The sequence below is a fragment of the Salmo salar genome, chromosome 08, assembly GCF_965601325.2.
Source record: "Salmo salar chromosome 08, fSalSal1, whole genome shotgun sequence".
Lineage (NCBI taxonomy): Eukaryota > Metazoa > Chordata > Actinopteri > Salmoniformes > Salmonidae > Salmo > Salmo salar.
This window is the reverse complement of record NC_138298.1, coordinates 1,837,501-1,845,000: the sequence shown is the minus strand read 5'-3', so window position 1 is coordinate 1,845,000 and position 7,500 is coordinate 1,837,501. Positions and strand designations below refer to the sequence as shown.

Below are 7,500 nucleotides of genomic sequence, written 5' to 3'. Positions count from 1 at the left end.
GTGAGTGTGATAAACAGACATTGCATTTTCACCAATTAGATAAGCAGCTTGAACTTTGTGTCACTGAAAAAGTAAAAGAAATTACAAACACCGTTCCCATCACTTTTTAGCACAGGTAGTTGGATAAAATACAAACTTTATTTCCTTTCATCATTTGAACAGGGCAAAGGAGCATAAAGCACACACAAGCTGCATTCAGCAACAATATTCTTGTTTGTCTTATAAATACAAGGCAGATGCTAATTGAAAACACAAGGAAATTTGATCCTATTAAAAAGGCAGGAAGCTGCATTTAGTCAATTCATCATTAAATGCTTACTACAAGGCAGTGTTGCTGATGAAATAGTGCAACAGCACACCCTCGTGGACAAAATGCTTACAGCACCTGGTATTCCCAGGCGGTCTCCCATCCAAGTACTAACCAGGCCCGACCCTGCTTAGCTTCCAAGATCAGACGAGATCGGGCGTACACAGGCTGGTATGGCCGTAAGCGAGAAACAATCTCTTGCTACAACATATATAGTCAAAGTGAGTCTGATAAAACAGACATTTAGTCAATTCATCATTAAATGCTTACTACAAGGCAGTGTTGCTGATGAAATAGTGCAAGAGCACACCCTCGTGGACAAAATGCTTACAGCACCTGGTATTCCCAGGCGGTCTCCCATCCAAGTACTAACCAGGCCCGACCCTGCTTAGCTTCCGAGATCAGACGAGATCGGGCGTACACAGGCTGGTATGGCCGTAAGCGAGAAACAATCTCTTGCTACAACATATATAGTCAAAGTGAGTCTGATAAAACAGACATTTAGTCAATTCATCATTAAATGCTTACTACAAGGCAGTGTTGCTGATGAAATAGTGCAAGAGCACACCCTCGTGGACAAAATGCTTACAGCACCTGGTATTCCCAGGCGGTCTCCCATCCAAGTACTAACCAGGCCCGACCCTGCTTAGCTTCCGAGATCAGACGAGATCGGGCGTACCCAGGCTGGTATGGCCGTAAGCGAGAAACAATCTCTTGCTACAACATATATAGTCAAAGTGAGTGTGATAAACAGACATTGCATTTTCACCAATTAGATAAGCAGCTTGAACTTTGTGTCACTGAAAAAGTAGAAGAAATTACAAACACTGTTCCCATCACTTTTTAGCACAGGTAGTTGGATAAAATACAAACTTTATTTCCTTTCATCATTTGAACAGGGCAAAGGAGCACAAAGCACACACAAGCTGCATTCAGCAACAATATTCTTGTTTGTCTTATAAATACAAGGCAGATGCTAATTGAAAACACAAGGAAATTTGATCCTATTAAAAAGGCAGGAAGCTGCATTTAGTCAATTCATCATTAAATGCTTACTACAAGGCAGTGTTGCTGATGAAATAGTGCAGGGGCACACCCTCGTGGACAAAATGCTTACAGCACCTGGTATTCCCAGGCGGTCTCCCATCCAAGTACTAACCAGGCCCGACCCTGCTTAGCTTCCGAGATCAGACGAGATCGGGCGTACCCAGGCTGGTATGGCCGTAAGCGAGAAAAAATCTCTTGCTACAACATATATAGTCAAAGTGAGTGTGATAAACAGACATTGCATTTTCACCAATTAGATAAGCAGCTTGAACTTTGTGTCACTGAAAAAGTAGAAGAAATTACAAACACTGTTCCCATCACTTTTTAGCACAGGTAGTTGGATAAAATACAAACTTTATTTCCTTTCATCATTTGAACAGGGCAAAGGAGCACAAAGCACACACAAGCTGCATTCAGCAACAATATTCTTGTTTGTCTTATAAATACAAGGCAGATGCTAATTGAAAACACAAGGAAATTTGATCCTATTAAAAAGGCAGGAAGCTGCATTTAGTCAATTCATCATTAAATGCTTACTACAAGGCAGTGTTGCTGATGAAATAGTGCAGGGGCACACCCTCGTGGACAAAATGCTTACAGCACCTGGTATTCCCAGGCGGTCTCCCATCCAAGTACTAACCAGGCCCGACCCTGCTTAGCTTCCGAGATCAGACGAGATCGGGTGTACCCAGGCTGGTATGGCCGTAAGCGAGAAACAATCTCTTGCTACAATATATATAGTCAAAGTGAGTGTGATAAACAGACATTGCATTTTCACCAATTAGATAAGCAGCTTGAACTTTGTGTCACTGAAAAAGTAGAAGAAATTACAAACACTGTTCCCATCACTTTTTAGCACAGGTAGTTGGATAAAATACAAACTTTATTTCCTTTCATAATTTGAACAGGGCAAAGGAGCACAAAGCACACACAAGCTGCATTCAGCAACAATATTCTTGTTTGTCTTATAAATACAAGGCAGATGCTAATTGAAAACACAAGGAAATTTGATCCTATTAAAAAGGCAGGAAGCTGCATTTAGTCAATTCATCATTAAATGCTTACTACAAGGCAGTGTTGCTGATGAAATAGTGCAGGGGCACACCCTCGTGGACAAAATGCTTACAGCACCTGGTATTCCCAGGCGGTCTCCCATCCAAGTACTAACCAGGCCCGACCCTGCTTAGCTTCCGAGATCAGACGAGATCGGGCGTACCCAGGCTGGTATGGCCGTAAGCGAGAAACAATCTCTTGCTACAACATATATAGTCAAAGTGAGTCTGATAAAACAGACATTTAGTCAATTCATCATTAAATGCTTACTACAAGGCAGTGTTGCTGATGAAATAGTGCAAGAGCACACCCTCGTGGACAAAATGCTTACAGCACCTGGTATTCCCAGGCGGTCTCCCATCCAAGTACTAACCAGGCCCGACCCTGCTTAGCTTCCGAGATCAGACGAGATCGGGCGTACCCAGGCTGGTATGGCCGTAAGCGAGAAACAATCTCTTGCTACAACATATATAGTCAAAGTGAGTGTGATAAACAGACATTGCATTTTCACCAATTAGATAAGCAGCTTGAACTTTGTGTCACTGAAAAAGTAAAAGAAATTACAAACACCGTTCCCATCACTTTTTAGCACAGGTAGTTGGATAAAATACAAACTTTATTTCCTTTCATCATTTGAACAGGGCAAAGGAGAATTAAGCACACACAAGCTGCATTCAGCAACAATATTCTTGTTTGTCTTATAAATACAAGGCAGATGCTAATTGAAAACACAAGGAAATTTGATCCTATTAAAAAGGCAGGAAGCTGCATTTAGTCAATTCATCATTAAATGCTTACTACAAGGCAGTGTTGCTGATGAAATAGTGCAACAGCACACCCTCGTGGACAAAATGCTTACAGCACCTGGTATTCCCAGGCGGTCTCCCATCCAAGTACTAACCAGGCCCCACCCTGCTTAGCTTCCGAGATCAGACGAGATCGGGCGTACACAGGCTGGTATGGCCGTAAGCGAGAAACAATCTCTTGCTACAACATATATAGTCAAAGTGAGTCTGATAAAACAGACATTTAGTCAATTCATCATTAAATGCTTACTACAAGGCAGTGTTGCTGATGAAATAGTGCAAGAGCACACCCTCGTGGCCAAAATGCTTACAGCACCTGGTATTCCCAGGCGGTCTCCCATCGAAGTACTAACCAGGCCCGACCCTGCTTAGCTTCCGAGATCAGACGAGATCGGGCGTACACAGGCTGGTATGGCCGTAAACGAGAAACAATCTCTTGCTACAACATATATAGTCAAAGTGAGTGTGATAAACAGACATTGCATTTTCACCAATTAGATAAGCAGCTTGAACTTTGTGTCACTGAAAAAGTAAAAGAAATTACAAACACCGTTCCCATCACTTTTTAGCACAGGTAGTTGGATAAAATACAAACTTTATTTCCTTTCATCATTTGAACAGGGCAAAGGAGCATAAAGCACACACAAGCTGCATTCAGCAACAATATTCTTGTTTGTCTTATAAATACAAGGCAGATGCTAATTGAAAACACAAGGAAATTTGATCCTATTAAAAAGGCAGGAAGCTGCATTTAGTCAATTCATCATTAAATGCTTACTACAAGGCAGTGTTGCTGATGAAATAGTGAAACAGCACACCCTCGTGGACAAAATGCTTACAGCACCTGGTATTCCCAGGCGGTCTCCCATCCAAGTACTAACCAGGCCCGACCCTGCTTAGCTTCCAAGATCAGACGAGATCGGGCGTACACAGGCTGGTATGGCCGTAAGCGAGAAACAATCTCTTGCTACAACATATATAGTCAAAGTGAGTCTGATAAAACAGAGATTTAGTCAATTCATCATTAAATGCTTACTACAAGGCAGTGTTGCTGATGAAATAGTGCAGGGGCACACCCTCGTGGACAAAATGCTTACAGCACCTGGTATTCCCAGGCGGTCTCCCATCCAAGTACTAACCAGGCCCGACCCTGCTTCGCTTCCGAGATCAGACGAGATCGGGCGTACCCAGGCTGGTATGGCCGTAAGCGAGAAACAATCTCTTGCTACAACATATATAGTCAAAGTGAGTCTGATAAAACAGACATTTAGTCAATTCATCATTAAATGCTTAATACAAGGCAGTGTTGCTGATGAAATAGTGCAAGAGCACCCCCTCGTGGACAAAATGCTTAAGGCACCTGGTATTCCCAGGCGGTCTCCCATCCAAGTACTAACCAGGCCCGACCCTGCTTAGCTTCCGAGATCAGACGAGATCGGGCGTACCCAGGCTGGTATGGCCGTAAGCGAGAAACAATCTCTTGCTACAACATATATAGTCAAAATGAGTCTGATAAACAGACATTGCATTTTCACCAATTAGATAAGCAGCTTGAACTTTGTGTCACTGAAAAAGTAGAAGAAATTATAAACACTGTTCCCATCACTTTTTAGCACAGGTAGTTGGATAAAATACAAACTTTATTTCCTTTCATCATTTGAACAGGGCAAAGGAGCACAAAGCACACACAAGCTGCATTCAGCAACAATATTCTTGTTTGTCTTATAAATACAAGGCAGATGCTAATTGAAAACACAAGGAAATTTGATCCTATTAAAAAGGCAGGAAGCTGCATTTAGTCAATTCATCATTAAATGCTTACTACAAGGCAGTGTTGCTGATGAAATAGTGCAGGGGCACACCCTCGTGGACAAAATGCTTACAGCACCTGGTATTCCCAGGCGGTCTCCCATCCAAGTACTAACCAGGCCCGACCCTGCTTCGCTTCCGAGATCAGACAAGATCGGGCGTACCCAGGCTGGTATGGCCGTAAGCGAGAAACAATCTCTTGCTACAACATATATAGTCAAAGTGAGTCTGATAAAACAGACATTTAGTCAATTCATCATTAAATGCTTAATACAAGGCAGTGTTGCTGATGAAATAGTGCAAGAGCACCCCCTCGTGGACAAAATGCTTACAGCACCTGGTATTCCCAGGCGGTCTCCCATCCAAGTACTAACCAGGCCCGACCCTGCTTAGCTTCCGAGATCAGACGAGATCGGGCGTACCCAGGCTGGTATGGCCGTAAGCGAGAAACAATCTCTTGCTACAACATATATAGTCAAAATGAGTCTGATAAACAGACATTGCATTTTCACCAATTAGATAAGCAGCTTGAACTTTGTGTCACTGAAAAAGTAGAAGAAATTATAAACACTGTTCCCATCACTTTTTAGCACAGGTAGTTGGATAAAATACAAACTTTATTTCCTTTCATCATTTGAACAGGGCAAAGGAGCACAAAGCACACACAAGCTGCATTCAGCAACAATATTCTTGTTTGTCTTATAAATACAAGGCAGATGCTAATTGAAAACACAAGGAAATTTGATCCTATTAAAAAGGCAGGAAGCTGCATTTAGTCAATTCATCATTAAATGCTTACTACAAGGCAGTGTTGCTGATGAAATAGTGCAGGGGCACACCCTCGTGGACAAAATGCTTACAGCACCTGGTATTCCCAGGCGGTCTCCCATCCAAGTACTAACCAGGCCCGACCCTGCTTCGCTTCCGAGATCAGACAAGATCGGGCGTACCCAGGCTGGTATGGCCGTAAGCGAGAAACAATCTCTTGCTACAACATATATAGTCAAAGTGAGTCTGATAAAACAGACATTTAGTCAATTCATCATTAAATGCTTAATACAAGGCAGTGTTGCTGATGAAATAGTGCAAGAGCACCCCCTCGTGGACAAAATGCTTACAGCACCTGGTATTCCCAGGCGGTCTCCCATCCAAGTACTAACCAGGCCCGACCCTGCTTAGCTTCCGAGATCAGACGAGATCGGGCGTACCCAGGCTGGTATGGCCGTAAGCGAGAAACAATCTCTTGCTACAACATATATAGTCAAAGTGAGTGTGATAAACAGACATTGCATTTTCACCAATTAGATAAGCAGCTTGAACTTTGTGTCACTGAAAAAGTAGAAGAAATTACAAACACTGTTCCCATCACTTTTTAGCACAGGTAGTTGGATAAAATACAAACTTTATTTCCTTTCATCATTTGAACAGGGCAAAGGAGCACAAAGCACACACAAGCTGCATTCAGCAACAATATTCTTGTTTGTCTTATAAATACAAGGCAGATGCTAATTGAAAACACAAGGAAATTTGATCCTATTAAAAAGGCAGGAAGCTGCATTTAGTCAATTCATCATTAAATGCTTACTACAAGGCAGTGTTGCTGATGAAATAGTGCAGGGGCACACCCTCGTGGACAAAATGCTTACAGCACCTGGTATTCCCAGGCGGTCTCCCATCCAAGTACTAACCAGGCCCGACCCTGCTTAGCTTCCGAGATCAGACGAGATCGGGCGTACCCAGGCTGGTATGGCCGTAAGCGAGAAACAATCTCTTGCTACAACATATATAGTCAAAGTGAGTGTGATAAACAGACATTGCATTTTCACCAATTAGATAAGCAGCTTGAACTTTGTGTCACTGAAAAAGTAAAAGAAATTACAAACACCGTTCCCATCACTTTTTAGCACAGGTAGTTGGATAAAATACAAACTTTATTTCCTTTCATCATTTGAACAGGGCAAAGGAGAATTAAGCACACACAAGCTGCATTCAGCAACAATATTCTTGTTTGTCTTATAAATACAAGGCAGATGCTAATTGAAAACACAAGGAAATTTGATCCTATTAAAAAGGCAGGAAGCTGCATTTAGTCAATTCATCATTAAATGCTTACTACAAGGCAGTGTTGCTGATGAAATAGTGCAACAGCACACCCTCGTGGACAAAATGCTTACAGCACCTGGTATTCCCAGGCGGTCTCCCATCCAAGTACTAACCAGGCCCCACCCTGCTTAGCTTCCGAGATCAGACGAGATCGGGCGTACACAGGCTGGTATGGCCGTAAGCGAGAAACAATCTCTTGCTACAACATATATAGTCAAAGTGAGTCTGATAAAACAGAGATTTAGTCAATTCATCATTAAATGCTTACTACAAGGCAGTGTTGCTGATGAAATAGTGCAAGAGCACACCCTCGTGGCCAAAATGCTTACAGCACCTGGTATTCCCAGGCGGTCTCCCATCGAAGTACTAACCAGG

The 7,500-nt window shown here is 42.5% G+C and overlaps 19 non-coding genes across 19 annotated transcripts in view; all 19 read right to left on the bottom strand.

The window, feature by feature from the left end:
• Positions 1-373: 373 nt before the first annotated feature.
• Positions 374-492, bottom strand: LOC145885328 (5S ribosomal RNA). Its single transcript, XR_014396909.1, has one exon. It is a non-coding gene; the product is annotated as a 5S ribosomal RNA (ribosomal RNA).
• Positions 493-631: 139 nt separating this feature from the next.
• Positions 632-750, bottom strand: LOC145881671 (5S ribosomal RNA). The gene has a single exon (XR_014393243.1). It is a non-coding gene; the product is annotated as a 5S ribosomal RNA (ribosomal RNA).
• Positions 751-889: 139 nt separating this feature from the next.
• Positions 890-1,008, bottom strand: LOC145854492 (5S ribosomal RNA). Its single transcript, XR_014375377.1, has one exon. It is a non-coding gene; the product is annotated as a 5S ribosomal RNA (ribosomal RNA).
• Positions 1,009-1,417: 409 nt separating this feature from the next.
• Positions 1,418-1,536, bottom strand: LOC145854490 (5S ribosomal RNA). Its single transcript, XR_014375375.1, has one exon. It is a non-coding gene; the product is annotated as a 5S ribosomal RNA (ribosomal RNA).
• A 409-nt stretch (positions 1,537-1,945) lies between these two features.
• Positions 1,946-2,064, bottom strand: LOC145854880 (5S ribosomal RNA). Its single transcript, XR_014375767.1, has one exon. It is a non-coding gene; the product is annotated as a 5S ribosomal RNA (ribosomal RNA).
• A 409-nt stretch (positions 2,065-2,473) lies between these two features.
• On the bottom strand, positions 2,474-2,592 carry LOC145854489 (5S ribosomal RNA). The gene has a single exon (XR_014375374.1). It is a non-coding gene; the product is annotated as a 5S ribosomal RNA (ribosomal RNA).
• A 139-nt stretch (positions 2,593-2,731) lies between these two features.
• LOC145854488 (5S ribosomal RNA) lies at positions 2,732-2,850 on the bottom strand. Its single transcript, XR_014375373.1, has one exon. It is a non-coding gene; the product is annotated as a 5S ribosomal RNA (ribosomal RNA).
• A 409-nt stretch (positions 2,851-3,259) lies between these two features.
• LOC145882069 (5S ribosomal RNA) lies at positions 3,260-3,378 on the bottom strand. Its single transcript, XR_014393636.1, has one exon. It is a non-coding gene; the product is annotated as a 5S ribosomal RNA (ribosomal RNA).
• Positions 3,379-3,517: 139 nt separating this feature from the next.
• Positions 3,518-3,636, bottom strand: LOC145884614 (5S ribosomal RNA). Its single transcript, XR_014396192.1, has one exon. It is a non-coding gene; the product is annotated as a 5S ribosomal RNA (ribosomal RNA).
• A 409-nt stretch (positions 3,637-4,045) lies between these two features.
• On the bottom strand, positions 4,046-4,164 carry LOC145885327 (5S ribosomal RNA). Its single transcript, XR_014396908.1, has one exon. It is a non-coding gene; the product is annotated as a 5S ribosomal RNA (ribosomal RNA).
• A 139-nt stretch (positions 4,165-4,303) lies between these two features.
• LOC145882604 (5S ribosomal RNA) lies at positions 4,304-4,422 on the bottom strand. Its single transcript, XR_014394172.1, has one exon. It is a non-coding gene; the product is annotated as a 5S ribosomal RNA (ribosomal RNA).
• A 139-nt stretch (positions 4,423-4,561) lies between these two features.
• Positions 4,562-4,680, bottom strand: LOC145885616 (5S ribosomal RNA). The gene has a single exon (XR_014397199.1). It is a non-coding gene; the product is annotated as a 5S ribosomal RNA (ribosomal RNA).
• A 409-nt stretch (positions 4,681-5,089) lies between these two features.
• On the bottom strand, positions 5,090-5,208 carry LOC145886659 (5S ribosomal RNA). The gene has a single exon (XR_014398244.1). It is a non-coding gene; the product is annotated as a 5S ribosomal RNA (ribosomal RNA).
• Positions 5,209-5,347: 139 nt separating this feature from the next.
• LOC145854487 (5S ribosomal RNA) lies at positions 5,348-5,466 on the bottom strand. The gene has a single exon (XR_014375372.1). It is a non-coding gene; the product is annotated as a 5S ribosomal RNA (ribosomal RNA).
• A 409-nt stretch (positions 5,467-5,875) lies between these two features.
• On the bottom strand, positions 5,876-5,994 carry LOC145886658 (5S ribosomal RNA). The gene has a single exon (XR_014398243.1). It is a non-coding gene; the product is annotated as a 5S ribosomal RNA (ribosomal RNA).
• A 139-nt stretch (positions 5,995-6,133) lies between these two features.
• On the bottom strand, positions 6,134-6,252 carry LOC145854486 (5S ribosomal RNA). Its single transcript, XR_014375371.1, has one exon. It is a non-coding gene; the product is annotated as a 5S ribosomal RNA (ribosomal RNA).
• Positions 6,253-6,661: 409 nt separating this feature from the next.
• Positions 6,662-6,780, bottom strand: LOC145854485 (5S ribosomal RNA). The gene has a single exon (XR_014375370.1). It is a non-coding gene; the product is annotated as a 5S ribosomal RNA (ribosomal RNA).
• A 409-nt stretch (positions 6,781-7,189) lies between these two features.
• On the bottom strand, positions 7,190-7,308 carry LOC145882068 (5S ribosomal RNA). The gene has a single exon (XR_014393635.1). It is a non-coding gene; the product is annotated as a 5S ribosomal RNA (ribosomal RNA).
• A 139-nt stretch (positions 7,309-7,447) lies between these two features.
• LOC145884613 (5S ribosomal RNA) overlaps positions 7,448-7,500 on the bottom strand; it is a 119-nt gene continuing 66 nt past the window's right edge. Inside the window, exon 1 of the ribosomal RNA XR_014396191.1 lies at positions 7,448-7,500. This exon is cut by the window's right edge and continues 66 nt beyond it. This is a non-coding gene — a ribosomal RNA (5S ribosomal RNA).